Source organism: Melospiza melodia, chromosome 24 (genome assembly GCF_035770615.1).
Source record: "Melospiza melodia melodia isolate bMelMel2 chromosome 24, bMelMel2.pri, whole genome shotgun sequence".
Lineage (NCBI taxonomy): Eukaryota > Metazoa > Chordata > Aves > Passeriformes > Passerellidae > Melospiza > Melospiza melodia.
In genome coordinates this window covers 11520217-11539280 of record NC_086217.1, presented here as the reverse complement: position 1 = coordinate 11539280, position 19064 = coordinate 11520217, and the positions used below count along the sequence as shown (strand labels likewise).

Below are 19064 nucleotides of genomic sequence, written 5' to 3'. Positions count from 1 at the left end.
AGGGACACTGGGAGGACATTGAGGGGATACTGGGGGGTGACTGGGAGGACCCTGAGAGGACACTCTGGGGACATTGGGACGACACTGGGAGAGGACACTGAGAGGACACTGGGGGACCCTGAGAGGACACTGTGAGGACACTGAGGGGACACTTTTCCTGCTGGGCCTTCCCCCCTGAGCCTGGCCTACCTGGGGGCAGTTTCTGTGCCTACAAGGGTTAAATCCCTGCCCTGCGTTTGCTTTTTGGCTGCCTGGGTGCATGAGGAGCTGTCAGCACCTCGGCTTGGGATTTATTTAGGCATTAAAAAGGGCCCGGGGCGGGCGGATGCAAACACTCCCTGCAAAATGTGCCTGCAGCACAACCCCAGCCCCTGCACACAGCCCAGCCTTCAATAAGGGCATTTAATTAAAGTCATATAACTTTTTTTTATTATTATTGTTATTATTATTAAAAAGGAGGGAGAGGAGGGGAGGGATAATAAAATAAATAAAGAAGCGGGGCCTGCTGAGCTGTGAGCAAAGGTTGGGACACAAAGAGGGGGTTTAGAGTGGGGCTTTAATGGAAAAGTCATCAGCAATGTGTTGTGTTGCTCCTTTTTCCCAGCCTTGCTTGGGCTTGGGGAGAGAACTTGAAGGGATTCCTGAATTTCCAGGCTGCTTTCCCCCCTCTCCCCATGCTCTTCCCCGCTGGTGAAATTTTGCAGAATTATGAATTTTTCCAAAGGCTGTTGCTGTTGGATGGAGCTGCCGTTGCTCTCTGTGCTTGTTTAACCTTTCCTTTCTTTTCCTTGGATCTGGGGGATCCTGGAGCCCGGGATCTGTGTGATCTGTGGGAGATGGGGTTTGTGGGGCGTGGGATCTGTAAGATGTGGGGTGTGAGATGGAACCTGTGGGATGTGGGAGATGGGGTTTGTGGGGCGGGAGATGGGATCTGTGGGGGTGGGAGATGGAATCTGTGGGATCTGTGGGGTGGCAAGTGGGATCTGTGGGATCTGTGGAGTGTGTGAGGGCTCTGCAGGTACACACATGCAGCTGGGGCGAGGGAGACTGCAGATGTTCCTGGAATTCCCAGGCAGGATCCCGACAGGATGTGTCTGTGTGTCTGTCAGGCGCTTGCCAAGGGCCTGACACCAGGACAGGATCGTTCTGTGCCTCCCCGAGGGCTCTGGGAACCTCGGGATGGGAGAGCACAGCTGGAATGGCTGTGGGATGGGAGAGCACAGCTGGAATGGCTGTGGGATGGGAGAGCACAGCTGGAATGGCTGTGGGATGGGAGAGCACAGCTGGAATGGCTGCGGGATGGGCCCGGGGCAGATCCCAGCTCAGCATCCCCAAGAGTCCATCCCCAGCCCCACTGTCTCTGCAAACCTCCCTTCTCTTATCCCTACACAGCTTCTCCAGGCCGTTTTCCCAGTACAGCAGCAGATCCCAGCGCAGCATCCCTGGGGCCATTCCCAAACCTCACCAAACCTCTGCTCTCTTATCCCTACACAGCTTCTCCAGGCTGTTTTCCAGTACAGCAGCAGATCCCAGCTCAGCATCCCTGGGGCCGTTCCCAAACCTCACCAAACCTCTGCTCTCTTATCCCTACACAGCTTCTCCAGGCTGTTTTTTCAGGGCAGGAGCAGACCCCAGCTCAGAATCCCCCAGGACCCATCCCCAGCCCCACCATGTCTCCAAACCTCCCTTCTTTCATCCCTGCACATCTTCTCCCTCCAAACCCCTGCTCTTCTGTCTCTGCACAGCTTCTCGTGTTGTTTCCAGGCTGTTTATCCAGGGCAGCAGCAGACCCCAGCTCAGCATCCCCCAGAGCTCATCCTCTGCTCTCTTATCCCTGCACAGCTCCTCCCGTGGTTTCCAGCCTGTTTTCCCAGGAAACCCGCCTGTGCTCATGCAAGCAGGCCAGCACTGTCTCAGAACCCTTCTCCTTCTTGTCATCCCCGTGGTTCCTAAATCCTCGTGGCTGCCCTGCTGTGGTGTCCGTGCCTGTGCCCCTTTCCAAGGGTTTTTTCCTTGGATTATCCACACTGCTGAGGTGTGGATAATAATCTTATTTCATCCCTGCAGGTGACGCTCTGGCTCACCCCTGTTTGTGTGGGCCAGGACCAAATTCCCCGGAGCAGGGAGTTCTGCATTCCAGGATGAGAACAGCCCCCAAGCCAAGCTGCTTTTTTCCAGCTGGAGCCCCCAGTGCAGGCAGGAAGCTGGAGAGGACAGAGGGGACGTTTGTGGTGCTGGAACATCTGCTCTGCAACCCCCAGGAGCCCCTTCTGGCCAAAAGCCCCAGGGCTGGAGCATGGGGGGGTCTGAGGGATGCTGCAGCTGCTGGAGAGCCTGGCTGAGCTCCTGGCATCCCAGAAACCCCAGAAATCAGCACAGGGAGCCATCCCAGGCACAGCCAGGTGGATCTGCCTGCCTGGCACACCCAGAGGGGTGGCAGTGGCAGCCCCAGGTCCTGTTTGATGGGAAGAGCAGGGAGAGCCCCAGTCCTGCCTGGGATTGCCCAGCTCTGGGCTCTGCACCTGGGGGGCAGCAGGAAAACAATTCCTGCACTTTGCTTTCCAGGGAAGGGAGAGAGGGGGGCACAGGGAATTAATCAGCTTAGGGTCAGCACAGGAAAAAACACTGCTTAAATGGGTAATCCCCGGGCTGGAAATCAGCTCAGAGCTGCGAAATCACCGGATGGGTTTTCCTCCTTCCCTCCCTCCCGGCTCCAAGGACAGGGGTGGGGACAGGCCAGGACTCCAGTGTGGCTTTTGCACCCTTGCTTGGTGCCACTCCCTGACCCAAAGCTTTCCAGGGAGCACCTTGCCCCAGGTGTGTATTTGGGGTACACAGATTTGGGTTTGGGGCACCCCCAGGCCGTGGGGAGCAGGCCTGGTCCCTGGGGTGGGATCCACAGCCAAAGCCATCTGTTTGTCCCTCCCTGGGCACAAACACAGGGAATTGGCAGCTCTGCCCACCTTGGGAGCAGTTATTGTGCACTGGCATGGGAGATGTGGGAATGAGGAGGGGACCCTCTGTAATCCCTTTTATCCTGGGGATCCAATCCCTGCTCAGCTCTGGGGGTGCAGGAGGTACCTCAGAGCATCCCTGGGGTGCCTTGGGAAGGAGCTGGGGCAGAGTTCCAGAATGAAGCAGGGATTTATTCAAAGCATCTCCTCCATGGATCCACCTTGGGCAGCACAAGAGCCCAGCCAGGGCGGCACCCAAGATGAACCAAAATGGTCCCAAAATGAACCCAAAATGGTCCCAAAATGCACGGCTGGGCACGGGGTCTCTCCCTTGGATCAGCTCTGCTCCATTTGCACCTTGCAGTTCATTGTCCCATCCCAGCTTTAGCCCATCCAGTCCCACCCTGCTTGTTTTTCTCTCTCCAGCCCACGGTGTTTGTGCTCCTGGGCTGAGATTTGGATCATTTGTCCTTGGTGCCCAGCTGGAGCAGGAATTGTTTTGTCTCCCTGCTCTGTGCACAGAGCTCAGCATGCCCTGATGTGAGCCCAGCCCCACACACTGAAGCAGCACAGGACCTGAAACATAGAAAAGTTAAACCTGAGGCATCACCTCCTCTGTAGGACACGGAAATCTCCTGTTGGTGAGGAGGGGGCAGAGCCCTCCAGCTCCTTTGGAGCATCCAGGGATCCCCAGGAGCTGCTGGCAGAAACCTTGGGGAGCTGCCCAGGGGCTCCAGCAGGAAAAGCAGAAATGCTGGGAAATCAGCAGAGCTCCTGCTCAGGAAATGTCCCTGCAAGGTCAGGGCCATCCCTCAGCCTGCCAGGGGTTTGTCACTGGAGTAAATGACCCAGAACCGTCAGCAGGTGCCAGAACCTTCCCGAGACCTGGGGCAGCGTGGGCTGGCCCAGGCTGATGTCACCTGTGCTTGTCACCCTTCTCAGGAATGAAGGGGAATGGGACTTTCCTCATTCCTGGCCCTGTGACAGCTCTGGGGCTCTGCGGGGCCGGGGTGGCCCCTGCTGAGGGAGGGGAAATTGCTGGAAAGAGCAGGAGGCAGAACAGGTTGGAGTGTGTGCTGAGAGAGCCCTCGGGCTGTGCCTGGGGGAAGGTGAGGGTTCCATTTTTAGGCTTCCACCTGTGCTCAGGTGTGGGGGCTTGGTCAGGGCTGGAATTTGAGGAGGGAGCTGTGGATGGAGCTGGGAGCTGCCAGGCTGTGAGTGCATCCTCTGGGAATGAGCCAGGACTCACCCATGGGGTATTTTCTGGGTGGTGTTTTTGGGGTCCCCCGTGGCAGGGAGGAGATGATGAATCTGACTCCATGTTCTTGGAAGGATGTAAAAAATAATAATTAATAATTTATTATTTTATGATACTATATTATATACTGTATTATATTACAATATAATATATATTATGTATTTATATATTATAACATAATATATATTCTATATTTATGTAATATATAATTAATATTTTTATTTTATGATACTATATACTATATTATATATTATGAAATATATACTATATATTATATATTTCATTAATATATATAATATAATATAATATAATATAATATAATATAATATAATATAATATAATATAATATATATTATACAAAGTAATAAGTAATATTTATATTATATTTTATATTATATTTATATTATATAAAATTATAAATAATAATTTATTATTTTATGATACTATAGTATATTAAAGAATGCTATACTAAACTATACTATAAAGAATACAGAAAGGATACTTACAGAAGGCTAAAAAGATAATAATGAAAAATTTGTGACTCTCTCCGGAGTCCCGACACAGCTTGGCCCCGATTGGTCATGAAGTTAAAACAATTCACATGTTGGATAAACAATCTCCAACCGCATTCCAAATCAGGAAAACACAGGAGAAGCAATCAGATAATTATTGTTTTCCTTTTTCTCTGAGGCTTCTCAGCTTCCCAGGAGGGAAATCCTGGTGAAGGGATTTTTCAGGAAATGTGAATTTGACACAGCCGGGGCATCCCTGGATCTCCCCTGGGCCATCCCCTCCTTCCTGCAGGTCCTCCTGCGCCTCTGAGGTTTTTGTGGTGACATCTGAGGGCAGCTCTGCACCCCCCTGGGACATTTTGGGGTTAAGGGAGCAGAGTTTGGGCGGTCTCATCCAGCCTGACCCCAGCGCTCGGCATCCCCCGCAGGCTCAGGTGAGTCAGAGGCGGCTCCGGGTGACTCACGGCCTGTCTGGGTCACGGTTACTCACTGACACCTCCCCAGCAGGGCTGGCCTGGGAACCCAGCCGTGAGCACACCCCTGCAGGGCTGGCTTTGGGGGCAATTTGGTGATAATCCCTCGGGACAGGCTCTGGGAATGGGGCTGGGGCTGCTGCGGTGAGGAGATCCCTGAGCCTGGCCTGGGGACAGGGGTGGATGGATGGAGCAGCTTCTCTGTGGGTTCCTCTGCAGGGCTGGCTTTGGGGATAATCACTTAGGACGGGCTCTGGGAATGGGGCTGGGGCAGCTCTGGCTGTGGTGAGGAGCTCCCCGAGCCTGGCTGGTCCTTCTGGGCAGCTTCAGATCCTCCTGCACTGCTCCAGCCCTGGGAGCCCACAGAGAAGCTGCTCCATCCATCCCTGAGGTGTTCAAGTGAGCTTGGAGCAGCCTGGGACAGTGGGACATGGCAGGGCGTGGCACTGGGTGAATTTTAAGGTCCCTTTTTCCCCCAAACCATTCCATGACTCCACATCCTGCAGTGCTGGTGGTGGAGGAGGCAGCGTGGAGAGGATTTCTTCCCCCGGGATCCCAAATTCCCAGCCCAGGTGGGATCCTGGGTGGGCTGGGGATGTGAGGTGGCCCAGCCTGGGGGGCTCTGCCCGTGGGCAGCAGGGAGGAGGGAGCTGGGAGGGTCCCCTGTGAGATGGGACAGGTGGGACACTGAGGGAGGGATGGACAGAGGGAGAGAGGGGTGGAAATGGGGAGAGAAAGATGGAAATGGGGAGAGGGAGAAGGAAATAGGGAGAGGGAGAGGAACACAGGGTGAGAGGGGTGGAAACAAGGAGAAGAGAGATGGACATAGGGAGAGAGGTGGAAACAGGGAGAGAGGAATGGAAATAGGGAGAGAGGGGTGGAAACAGGGAAAGATGGAAATGGAGAGAAAGAAACAGGGAGAGAGAGATGGAAACAAGGAGAAAGGAATGGAAATAGGGGGAGTGGGATGGACACAGGGAAAGAAGGATGGAAACAGGGTGGGAGGGATGGGCACAGCCATGCCAGGACTTTCCCTTTTCCAGTTTTTGGGCCCAGGTTGCTGAGGCAGCTCCTGCAGTGGGGCCGTGGCTCTGCAGCTGCATTTTTGTCAATCCAGCCCTTTGGAGGGAGGAACTGCAGCAGTGAAAGCGGAACTGGGACATGTCTGAGCAGGGCCAGGGGTCTGAGGGAGCAGCAGGGAGCTGGGAGCTGCCAGAATCCTGTTCCTGCTCTTGGATCCCTTTCCTGTTTGCCTTTGCTGCCCACACAGTTCATGTTCTGTCTGTGGATGCTCTCACCCTCCACAGCCAAAATTCCCGTTTTATTCCTGCTCCCGGAGAACAGCGGAGGGCAGGAGGCAAATCCCACCCCAAATCCCATCCCAAAATGGGCAGGAGGCAAATCCCATCTGCTGCAGAGCCAGCACCTGCTCTGTTGGCTCGGGGTGGATCCCTGTGGGATGCTGCTGTTCCATCCCTGCTCTCCTGGGATGTTGTGGGGGATCCTGGAGAGGACAAAACCCCGGGGCTGGTGGCCAGGAGCTGCTGGTGGCCCTCAGTGTGTGGCCCGGCTGTGCTCCGGGGCCCAGGGAAGCAGATGGGCCCTCCTGGGGAACGGGGCAGGAAAATGGAGAAAATTGCACCTGGAATCTGCCTGGTTTGGGGGCTGCACTGGGGAGGAGCGGGGATTGGTATGGCAGGGGCAGCTGGGTGGGTTTTCCTTGGGATGGAGGAAAGGGCTCTGTCCTGTGGGTCAGACTGGGCACTGGACTGGATCCACACAGTCGGGATGTGCTGGTGTGCCCAGGACGGGCTGGGGACATCAGTGCTGGTGTGTCCTGGGCTGTGATGGCCCCAGGATGGGCAGGGGACATCAGTGCTGGTGTGTCCTGGGCTGTGATGGCCCCAGGATGGGCTGGGGACATCAATGCTGGTGTGTCCTGGGCTGTGATGGCCCCAGGATGGGCAGGGGACATCAATGCTGGTGTGTCCTGGGCTGTGATGGCCCCAGGATGGGCAGGGGACATCAATGCTGGTGTGTCCTGGGCTGTGATGTGCCCAGGACAGACAGGGGACATCAATGCTGGTGTGTCCTGGGCTGTGATGGCCCCAGGATGGGCAGGGGACATTGCTCCTGGTGTGTCCCTCCCTGCCTGCAGTGCTGTGCTGATGTCCCCAGGACAGGATGGGACAGGCAGGGGACATCTCTCCTGGTGTGCCCAGTGCTGTGATGTGCCCAGGACAGCCAGGGGACATCAATGCTGGTGTGTCCTGGGCTGTGATGTCCCCAGGACAGGCAGGGGACATCGCTGCCAGTGTGTCCAGTGCTGTGGTGTGCCCAGGATGGGCAGGGGACATTGGTCCTGGCGTGTCCCGTGCTGAGATGTCCTCAGGACGGACAGGGGACATCTCTGCAGCGCCTCTCTCCCCGCAGTGCCGGCTCTCCCGAGCCCCGGCCGCATCCCGAGCTGCCCGCGGCCCCTCGGGGCTGGGCTGGGCTGGGCTGGGCAGGGCAGGAAGCGCTTTGAAGTGCGGCTGTTCCCCCGCCGGAGCCCGAGATAAGAGATCAGAAGATCAGAGCAGCCCCGGGGCTGCGCTATCGGCCCGTGGCCTCTGATCGCTCCCGGCCGCGGCGCCTTCAAACGGGGCTGTGCCCGGCACTCCCTGCGCTGGGCTGGGCCGGGATGGGCTGGGGGCACAAACCTGCACCCACCCTGCACCCACAGCCACCCTGCACCCCCGGGCTGGGGGCACAAACCTGCACCCACCCTGCACCCTGGGCCGGGATGGGCTGGGGGCACAAACCTGCACCCACCCTGCACCCACACCCACCCTGCACCCCCGGGCTGGGGGCACCCATGCTGTACCCACCCTGCAGCCCCTGAGCCCCTGTGAGCTGCCAGCCCAGGGCTTGGACCCTCTGCATGTTCTCCTGTGGCTCTGGGTGCTCCTGGGGTGTCACCAGTGCCCCTGCCTGTCCCACATGCTGCTGTGCACAGAGCCTGGGAAATGGGGGTTGGTGCTTTGCAGACCTGGTGATGCTCATGGGGTGCCTGTGGACCTTCTTAGGGGGCTCTGGGTGCCTCTGGGGTGTCACCACCATCCCTGTCTGACCCACATCTTGCTGTGCTCAGGTCCCCAGAGCCTGGAAAATTGGGGTTGGCCCCCTGAAAATCCCAGTGATGCTCATGAGGGTCCTCTGGACCTTCTTAATGGGCCCTGGGTGCCTGTGGGATGCCACCACTGATGTTTGAGCTCCCTGCTCACCCCAGATCCCACTGTGCTGTGTGCCCCAGCCCTGGGCATTTGGGGTCAGTGCCCTGCAGGGCTCCACGGTGGTGCTTGGGGCAGGAGGATTGGCACTCTCAGCTCCCCAGCAGCTCTGGGAGTGCCCAGGAGAGGCTGGGGCAAAGGAGGAGAAGGGTTTGGGGCTCCTCCTCCCCACATCCCTGCAAACCCTGGAAATGGTGCTGGGGGAGGATCAGCCCGGCCTGGCCCTTCCATCAACGCTGCTTTTGCTTTGCAGGGTCCCTGCCGGAGGCTCGGGGTGAGGGACAGAGGGACAGAGGGACAGCCAGGAGGAGAGGATGGACACTGCAGCTGGGACAGACAGACAGCCAGGAGCAGCTCCCAAGGACAGCATGGACACTGCAGCTGGGACAGACGGACAGCCAGGACAGCCAGAACAGCTCCTGAGGACAGGATGGACACTGCATCTGGAGCAGAGGGACAGAAGGACAGCCAGAACAGCTCCCAAGGACAGGATGGACACTGCATCTGGAGCAGAGGGACAGAAGGACAGCCAGGACAGCCAGAACAGCTCCTGAGGACAGGATGGACACTGCATCTGGAGCAGAGGGACAGACGGACAGCCAGGACAGCCAGAACAGCTCCTGAGGACAGGATGGACACTGCATCTGGAGCAGAGGGACAGAAGGACAGCCAGGACCATCTGCCAAGGACAGGACAGGACAGACAGTGCTGGCCTGCACATCCCTGCAGGAGCTGAGCTCCTCCCCGTGGCACTGACAGCGCCCAGGAGCAATTTCTTTGGGAATTTGGGAATTTTCCTTGTGGATCCTGGCCATGGATGGATGCCGAAGAGCTCCTGGCTCGAGCAGGAGCTCAGTGCTTTTCTCTGGCAAGGACCAAGCCTTTGCCTGCTTTCCAGTGGATATTTTTGGTTTTTATTTTTGCTGTTTTTGGGGGTTTGGGTGTTTCCTGAGGCTGCTGGAGCTGCAGTGGATCCGTGGTGGGACTGGAGCCTTTGGAGGAGCAGGAGCTGAGCTGGAGCTGGGGCTCCAGGCTGGCTCATCCTGGCCTGGGGGGGGCTCAGGAGGGTCCTGGTGCCACAGCTGGAGCATCCCAGTGGATCCCAGGGCGGGAATGGGGGGAAGCCAAACCCAGCATGGGCAGTGTCACCCTCAGAGACAATTAAACTGCATTTAATTAATTTAATAAACCCCGTTGGCTCTGTGAGTGCTGGATGTTGATTTCCCACATTTCCAGGGGGTTTTTGGGATGCTTTGGGTTCTCCAGGAAACCTTGAGGATGAGAAACTCAAGCTAACAAAGCCAGCCCAGGAGCTGAGCACCTTCGTTGTGCAGGAAAGTTCTCCCCCATCCTTTCCCTCCTCCCTTTCCAGCCCTTGCCCACCACTGCCATCCCTCCTGCCCCAAAAGCTGCTGAAATGCAAATTTCCCCTAAAATCCCATTGTTAATCGTGCCTGGATCCTGTTCCCTCCTACCCTGGCAGCACCAGCAGGTGCCCTGTGGGGACAGAACATGAAAGGGATATTTAGGTAGTGGAAATATCAGTTTATGATCATTATTTTTTTAGGATTTTGAGCATTATTTTACCAAAAAAAGGGTTCTTGTCATATAAAAAGCACAGAGTGATGAGCATGGATTCAGAATGATGATTTGGGAGCAGCCAGGGTGGCTGGAAGTTTCTGCCAGGATTATTTAGGTTGGGAAAGGTTCCCAAGGTTGAGTCCAGGCTGTGGCTGATCCCCACCTTGTCCTTTAAACCAGAACAACACCAAGGTCTTTCTCCCCCTGCGCCATCTCTTCCCAACACAAAATCCTGCATGGATCCGTGGATGGGCATGGGTGACCCAGGGGTGTGGGATTTGGGATTTTTGGGGTTCCTGGCCTGATGGGCAAGAGTTCAGGATGATGATTTGGGAGCAGCCAGGGTGACTGGAAGTTTCTGCCAGGATTATTTAGGTTGGGAAAGGTTCCCAAGGTTGATCCCCACCTTGTCTTTTAAACAGAGCACTGAGGCCCTGCTCCCTCTGTGCCATCCCTTCCCAACACAATTCCAACACAAAATCCTGTATGGATGCATAGATGGGCACAGAGCAGACCCAGGGGTGTGGGATTTGGGATTTTTGGGGTTCCTCAGAAATGTTCCCCTTTGGATCCCCCAGCAAACACAGCCAGGGAAAGGTGGGACCTTCCTGGGTGAGCAGCTGGAAGGAAACCCAGCCTGGCTGCAGGGGGAATCCGTGGGTTTGTGGGTTTGCTTTCCCAAATGCAAACATTGACCCTCGCTGGGCAGGAATTCTGGTGTCCTGCAGGGGGAATCCATGGGTTTGTGGGTTTGCTTTCCCAAATGCAAACACTGACCCTCGCTGGGCAGGAATTCTCGTGTCCTGCAGGGAATTCCTTGGCTGCTCCTCCAGGCTGGGAGAGGTTTGGGATCTCTGTAGGTGCCAGAGCCCCTCTCTGAGGAAGGGCTGGGAATGGGAATTATCCCAAAGCTGCCCCAAGCTAAGCTCGTTTTCCCTCTAAAATGTGCTTTGGTCGCCCTCAAGGAGGGGAAATTCTGCGGGCAGAGAGCTCTGCTCCTTTCCATCAGAAATTCCATGGATCCATGAGCAGGATGGGACAGAGGGACACCCCAGCTCTGGGAGCCCTGCTCCCTGCTGGTGTTTTCTGGGTGCTTGGAATGGCCAAACCTTCCCCAAGCCTGCTCTGAACGTCCTCCCCCTCTCCAAATGAAGTGCCAGCCCTGCCTCAGCCTAATTAAAACCAGCGATGAGGACTGGGCCAGGCTGTAAAATTCTAGGACAGTTTTATGTGGAGCAATTAAAAGGAAGGTAAAAAAAAATTGTTAAGAAATTAAACACTAATTACTTTTTTTTTTCTTTTTTTTTTTTTTTTTCTGGCCAGCTGAGCTGTTCTGGCAGTGGGGCTGTGAGGGGGATGCAAAACCCGGGATGGTCGAGTCCCATAAATCTGCAAATCTGCATCAAATGTTCCCCCGTAACTCATCTGCAGCCAATTAACCTAAATCATGTTTTTTCAATTAAAATCCGAGGCCTGGTGGGAAGGGGGGGGTGGCAGAGGCAGGGCCTGGGCTGCAGCGAGGTGGAAATATCTGTTTTAAAAGGTGTGATCCCGTTTTTAGCGTTTTCCATATAAAATGGGACGTAAATGCCTGGGCTCAGGGGAGCTCTGGGGATCCCTGGATTTCCAGGGAATTTTCCACCTGGGGATTTTGCGGTGAAAACTCCTTTGGGATGGGCATTTCCAGGGGAGGTGGAGGATCCCAGTGCCAGGGTTTGGGGCGGGGATGGAGCCTTGTGTAACGCTGGGATAATTGCTCTGGATGGGGAAGGAAGCTGCTGCTTCCTCTCTCTGTGTCTGGTCTTGCTCCCCAGCGTTTTCTCCGGTGCTTGGAAAAGGAAAACAGGCACTGAGGTGTTGGGAAAGAGGGGAGGGAGGGCAGGGCTTGGAACCTTAAAAAATAAATCCCATAAAATGGGATAAACCTTCCCAGGCTGGAAGGAGAGGGTGAGGAGCTGCTGCTGGCCCCACAGGAGGAAATATTCAATTTTCTGTCTCCTTGCTCTCCTCCTGGAGTGCATTCCTGCAGGGAATGTTGGGAATGGGGGGCCCATAAATCCCACAGAAATCCCCCTGGATAATTCCATGGAGGAATTACAAGGGGGGATTAGAATAATAAATATAATAGATATATTATTATTATAAATATATTATAATTATAATAAATATAATTATAATAAATACAATTACAATAAATATATTATTTATATAATATATTTATATTATATATATTTATAAAAATATATAAAATATAAAAATATATATTTATATCATGTATTTATGTAATATATTTCTAATTTATAAAGGTGCAGTTATCACCTTCCTGGATGGGAATGGAGCTTCACCTTCCTGGTTCCGAGCTCTGAAGGAACTTTAGGGACATTTGTGGTCTCCCCACACCAGGATGTGTTTCCAGAAACATCTGGAGACCCCACGGTGTCATCCTGCAATTCCAATTATTCCCGAAATTCTCATTCCTCCGACAAGCCCCTGCAGGTTTCCCTGTTAGGAAAGCCGGGCTGGTTTATTAATAACGTTAATTGCTGTAATTGGGAGGCTCTGGCTGGCCCTGCCGGGGATGGTGTGGGTGTGGGAAGTGCTGGAATGTTCTCCCGTGGTTATTGCGGTGCTCATGGGGTTGTGGCTTTGGGGCTCGGGTGCTGAAAGAAACCCAAATGGATCTCCCGGGTTTGGGCTAAAAATCCATCCCAGCGGGGATTTAAATGGTAATTAGTGCCTGCTAATTAAAGCAGAGCTCCAGGCAAGGGTGGTGATTCCAGGGGTTCGGATCAGAGATCACCTAAAGAGCCCCAGGGATGCCCAGGGGTATCCAAAGCCCTCACGGGGAGGATTATTCCAAACGGAGAATGGAATATTTCCTGATTTCCCTCCTCTCAGTGACCAGAGTAGCCCTTCCCTTTGCCCAGCCGGTAGAATTCCTGTCGGGACAGGGCAGGGGGCAGAAAATCTGATTTAATCGCAGAATTCCTGTCGGGACAGGGCAGAGGGGCAGCAAGTTTTGTTCCTGGGATTATTTTGTTCTTGGGACTATTTTGTTGTTCTTCATGGGATTATTTTCTTGGCATCATTTTGTTGTTCTTGGGGTTATTTTGTTCTAGGGATTATATTGTTTTTTGGATTATTTTGTTCTTGGGATGATTTTGTTTTTATTATTGGGATTATTTTTTTTTAATTATTTTGTTCTTCTACTTGGGATTATTTTGTTCTTTGGGATTATTTTGTTCTTCTTCTTCTTGGGATTATTTTGTTCCTCTTCTTGGGGTTATTTTGTTCTTCGGATTATTTCATTCTTCTTTTTAGGATTATTTTGTTATTTTTCTTTAGATTATTTTGTTTTTTAGATTATTTTGTTCTTCTATTTGGGATTATTTTGTTCTTCTTTTTGGGGTTACTTTGTTTTGGGGATTATTTTGTTCTTCCATTTGGGATTATTTCGTTCCTCTTCTTGGGGTTATTTTGTTCTTCGGGTTATTTAATTCTTCTTTTTAGGATTATTTTGTTATTTTTCTTTGGATTATTTTGTTTTTTAGATTATTTTGTTGTTCCATTTGGGATTATTTCGTTGTCCCCCAGCTCCGTGCAGGATCTCCCAGGGCTGTCTGGCTGTGCTCAGCCCTGGCTGTGCCTGGGAGCCACCCCGAGCCCGAGATCCTTATCTGGGTTATTTTTAGAGATTCCTGATCCATGGCAGGAGGTGACTCACGGTGGGAGAGGAGAGGAGAGATTTGGGCTTTTGGGACAGGCTGGTTTGGGGTTTTGGGGATTTTTTTGGGGTTTTGGGGACAGGCTGGTTTGGGGTTTTTGGGTTTTTTTTGGGGGGGGTTTGGGGACAGGCTGGATTGGGGTTTTTGGGACAGGCTGGATTGGGGTTTTTGGGGTTTTTTGGGACAGGCTGGATTGGGGTTTTTGGGGTTTTTTGGGGGTTTTTGGGACAGGCTGGATTGGGGTTTTTGGGGTTTTTTGGGGGGTTTTGGGACAGGCTGGTTTGGGGTGTTTGGGACAGGCTGGATTGGGGTTTTTGGGGTTTTTTGGGGGGTTTTTGGGACAGGCTGGTTTGGGGTGTTTGGGACAGGCTGGATTGGGGTTTTTGGGGTTTTTTGGGGGGTTTTGGGACAGGCTGGTTTGGGGTTTTTGGGACAGGCTGGTTTGGGGTTTTGGGACAGGCTGGTTTGGGGTTTTTGGGGTCCCTTCTGGCGCCACCGAGCCTCTCCCTGCTCCTGTTCTGCTCCAGCTCCCGGCCTGGCTGAGCTGTCCCAGAGCATCACCTCGGGCAGGGCCCAGCCTGGGGCGCTCCCAACCCCTGTCCGAGCCCGGGGAAAATCTCAGGAAAAGGAAAAACAAAAATTCGGCCCCAGATCCGGCAGGGCCGCAGCGCTGCGGGCGCGGATTTGCCCCCGGGCTGTCCCCGGTGTCGCCGTCCCCGCCTGGTGCCGCCCCAGCGGGGCCCGGGGGTCGCTCCCGCCGGGCGGGGCGCGGCCGTGACATCACCTCGGCGGCCTCCCATTGGCTGCCGGGGGGTGACGTCACCCCTCCCATCCCGGCGGGATGCGGGGTCGCCATGGGAACGGGATGCGCGCTGCGCCCGCGGGGAGCGTGGGACCGGCGGGGACCCGTTCCTGTGCCTTCAGTGACGGCACCGGGGCTGATCCCGGCGGAATTTGGGCTTGTCCTGATGGAATTCGGGTCTGTCCTGATGGAACTCGGGTTTATCCTGATGGAACTCGGGTTTATCCTGATGGAACTCGGGTTTATCCTGATGAATTCGGGTTTGTCCTGATGAATTCGGGGTGCCAGCGGCTCCTCCGGCCCCCAGCCCACCCCTCCAGCAGCTCGGGGGAGCCTCTCCCACCCTCAGCCTCCTTTAGGAGTCAAACGAGCCGCGTTCAGCTCCCCCAGCGCCGTTTAATCTCTCCCCAGCCCCCAAATCACACTCCTTGAATCCCCCGGCGGCCGAAGGGAGAAAGCTGCAAAGAAACGTTTTCAAACGCCTCAAAAGAAACAGTTTAGCGAAAGCGCCGCGGTTTTTCAAGGGTGAGGTGTCGGGGACGTGGGAGGTGAAAGCAGCCGGTGCTCGGAGCGGCTCTGCCTCCTCCTCCAGCGGCCCCGACCTGCCGCTGGTCACACGCGATTCCCAAGGACAAAACAAAGCCCTTTAGCCCAGGCTTCAACCCTGACCTTGCTGTGGCAGGATTAAAATCTGCTGGAGATGGACGGCGCGGTGGCAAAGAGTTAATTCCTCCTCCTTTCCCTCCCTCCCTCCCCCTCCCCTGTTCTCTGCTCCTTTTCTTTCCAACTGGCCTGGTTTGCTGCGGGGAAATCGGGAAAACAAGCGGCCCGAGGAGCTGGGGGGGTGCGGGAGGCGCAGCTGGGGCTCCATCTCCTCCCTGCCGCCTTTGGGGCTCCCCAGTGCCGTGCTGGGGTTCGCTCTGTGCTTTTGGGGCGGATCAGGAGGGTGTGGGAGCGCCCTCAGCCCTCATTTTCTCAGGGGAGAGAGGCCTTTCCTGCCGTAATCCCTTCTGTTTTCCCTATAAATCTCGTCAGGTTTTTATTCAAATCTGGGCTTAGGAGCTGTTTGGGTGAAGAGCGGAGTTGTGCACAAGTTAAGTTTGCTTTAGGATTTTATTTTTTTTTTTGTTTTGTTTTTAGTGAAAAACGCCCCCACTGCCCAAAATTCCGAGCAGTTTTAAAGGCAACTTTGTAACATCCCCCGGCCCTTTCTGGAACCTTGTGCAGTTTCCTTGGCTGCTTTCCCTGCAGTGGGAATATCGATAAAATGCAAATTTTCCTGGGCTGCCGCTCCTGGTTCTGCTCCCTCCAGCAGAAATTTGGGGAAAAGGGGCTTGGGGGAGAGGGGGAGGTGGGAGCAGGATCTCTGCACACCCCTGCCCCAGCCGGTGCCTCCCCACCGTGGGCAAAGTCGCTCCATCAAAAATTTATGGAGATTTCAGAGGCCGCAATAAGTGCGAGCCTGCTTTGATCTCCTCGCATTTCACCCGAGCAGGGGATAAATCAGGGCCGAAAATGACATTTTTTGCTGCGGCTGGGGTGGCCCTGGGGCTGAGCTCTGTGCCCTCCCCGGGCTGGCGGCTGGCAGTGCCACTCGGGCGCTGGCACCGCTCCCCCGTTATATAACAGCGAGCGGGGCTGGCAGCAGCTCAACAAACCCTTCCCCAAAAGGCTCCTGGGGCGGCTGCAGGCTGTGCCAGCCCTGTGCCCTGTCCCAGGAGAGGGGCAGGGTGCCCAGGGTGCTGTTTGCAGGGCCGGGGGCTGCAGGAGCCGCTCAGACCCGGGGGATGCTCTGAAGTCGGGGCCAGCTGGATTCGGGCACCTTGAATCAGTGGGATTGGAGTTTGGGGGTGGAGGCTGTGCCAGCCCTGTGCCCAGGCTGGGTGCTCAGGGTGCTGTTTGCAGGGCTGGGGGCTGCAGGAGCTGCTCTGAAGTTGGGGCCAGCTGGATTTGAGCTCCCTTTGGATCAATGCGGGATTGGGTTTTGGAGTGAGGGCTGTGCCAGCCCGGCCCCGAGAGGCTCCTGACCCCTTTCAGGAGGGCTCAGCAGGATTGTTGGCCTCAGCTGTGGGACCAAGGGCATCTTGGACATCTCTGGGTCCTCCTGAGCTCCCAGAGCTGCTGGAACTGCTGGGAACAATCAGGGCAGGCACGGGGAGTGAGTGATACCCCCACTGTTGGCACCAGCCTTGTGCAAAACTCTGCTCCTGTGGATGCAGCACCTTGGTGACTCCCTCACCCTGGTGGGGGATGCTCAGGGACACTGGGATGCACTGGGGGGTGTTTGGGGACACTGGGATGGCACTGGGGGATGCTCAGGGACACTGGGATGGCGCTGGGGGATGCTCAGGGACACTGGGATGGCACTGGGAGATGTTTAGGGACACTGGGATGGCACTGGGGGATGCTCAGGGACACTGGGATGGCACTGGGGGATGTTTAGGGACACTGGGATGGCACTGGGGGATGCTCAGGGACACTGGGATGGCATTGGGGGATGCAGGTGCCAGTGTGGGTGTGCAGGGGGCTCAGATGGTGCTGTGACCCCAGGGACAGGGAGGTGACACCTCAGCCCCTGGGTGAGGGGGGCAGATGCAGGGCAGGGCTGGGGCAGTGCCAGCCTGGTGGGAGAGGTAAATGTTGGATTTTGGGCACTCAGCATCACAAAGTTTTGGGAATTTCCTCAGGAGCAGGGGGAGATGGGCAGAGCCAGCTGCAGGGCAGGGATGGGGAGAGCATCCTCACAAAAACCCAAATTATCCAGAGCAGAACTCAGCTGCAGTTTGGAGTAATTGTGGTGCAGATCAGCTCTGCCCACCCTTTGGAGATTCCAGCTCCTTTTGAATTCCCTCACTAAACCCCAACCATCCTGTGCAGCACCAACCTCCTGCCCTGCAGCCTGGCATTACCAAGCAACCATGTCCTAAAATTCACAGCCCAATGGAGAGCACTTTGTTTACCAGGAAGAAAACCCTTGAAAAGGGGAATCTTTGGCGGAAGCGTGACGGGATTAAGGCCGGCGTTTCTCTGGGCACCGCTGTTGTTTTGCAGGGCCTGACCTCGGTGCTCTGCCTGGTTTTTGCCAAGCCACTCTTCCCCTGCCTAATTTAGAGCAGGGCTTTGTGCAGGGCTGGGAAGGGGGAGGAGGCAGGGCCGGCTTTGGCAGCGCAGGCGGGAGCTGGGATGATCTGCTTTGGAGCACAGGAGTCGGTCATTAGATGCTGCGCTGCCGCAAATCCCGCCGTAATTAATTTTCTCCTGAATTAATTAGGAGGAATTGTGACGGCAGGCCGGGCTGGGAAGGTGTGGGGGGAGTTTTTCCAGGGGGATCTGGGGGTTCTTGGCAGGGCAGGAATTAAATCTCCTTCCTCTGCCTTCCCAGGCTGGTTCTGGAGCTGCTCTCAGCCACAGCTGGGGTGGGCAGGGGGGAAACTCCTGGGCACAGCTTGTCCTAAACCCCAAATGCTGCTTCAGGAGGAAGTTTTTCACAGAGAAACAGTGCTCAAATACTGGAATCATCTGCCCAGGGAGGTGGTGGAGTCACCATCCCTCGACGTGTTGACCCAGAGATGTCCAAGATGCCCTTGGTCCCACAGCTGAGGCCAACAATCCTGCTGAGCCCTCCTGAAACAGGTCAGGAGCCTCTCAGGGCAGGGCTGGCACAGCCCTCACTCCAAAACCCAATCCCGCATTGATCCAAAGGGAGCTCAGGGAAGACTGGACGTGGCACTTGGTGCCATGATCTGGTTGAAGTGTTAGAACAGGGGGTTGGACTCGATGACCTTAAAGGTCTCTTCCAACCTAAAAATTCTGTGATTCAGGGCATTTCCCCTCTTTTTAGGGACTTTTGGCGCATACTGAAGTAGAGGAGGTGGGACTCAGCACCCTGAGGCTGAGCAGTGCTGGGCTCTACGTGGCGAGGAAATTCAGCTCCAGAGGAGAAGAGGATTCAGGCGATGTTGGTTTGTTCTCGTCCTTCGCCTCTCTGGCACCTCCCTGGGCAGGCGGGACTGAACATTCCCGGGAAGGATGAGGGAAATTCCTGCAGGTTTTGGCTGTGCAGCATCCCCGGGGAAGCTCACCTGCCTCAGGGGCAGAGGGAAGGGAATGCGGAGCCTTTCCAGCCGGAATTATCGGCCCCAAAGCCGAGCGGGGGGAGCTGGGAGCAGCCAGGGGAGGCAGATTATGCTCAGCACGGAAAGGAGCGGCCCGGGGGCGAGGGGCGGTGCAAGGGACGGCATTTCCTGGAGAATCCTCAATTCCCGTGCTGAGGAATGGGGATGGTGCTTGCCAGCTGATCCCGAGGGATGAGCCAGGCTCCCCCAGCTGGCTCCTGGTTAATTAACCCCAATTAGCGCCGCTGCTGGTGCTTCAGGGGGTACAGGTTGGGGGCAGCTGGGGCACAGCCCTGCCCAGCAGCTGGTGGCACCTCGGGGCTCCTATGGTGGCACAGCCCGTGGGGTTGGGCTGAAAATGGGTTTGGCCCC

The 19064-nt window shown here is 55.2% G+C and overlaps 1 long non-coding RNA gene across 1 annotated transcript in view; it reads left to right on the top strand.

The window, feature by feature from the left end:
- LOC134428857 (uncharacterized) overlaps nt 1-9675 on the top strand; it is a 30982-nt gene extending 21307 nt beyond the window's left edge. Inside the window, exon 3 of the long non-coding RNA XR_010030482.1 lies at nt 8723-9675. This is a non-coding gene — a long non-coding RNA (uncharacterized LOC134428857). The remainder of the gene's footprint in view (nt 1-8722) is intronic.
- Nucleotides 9676-19064: the final 9389 nt, after the last annotated feature.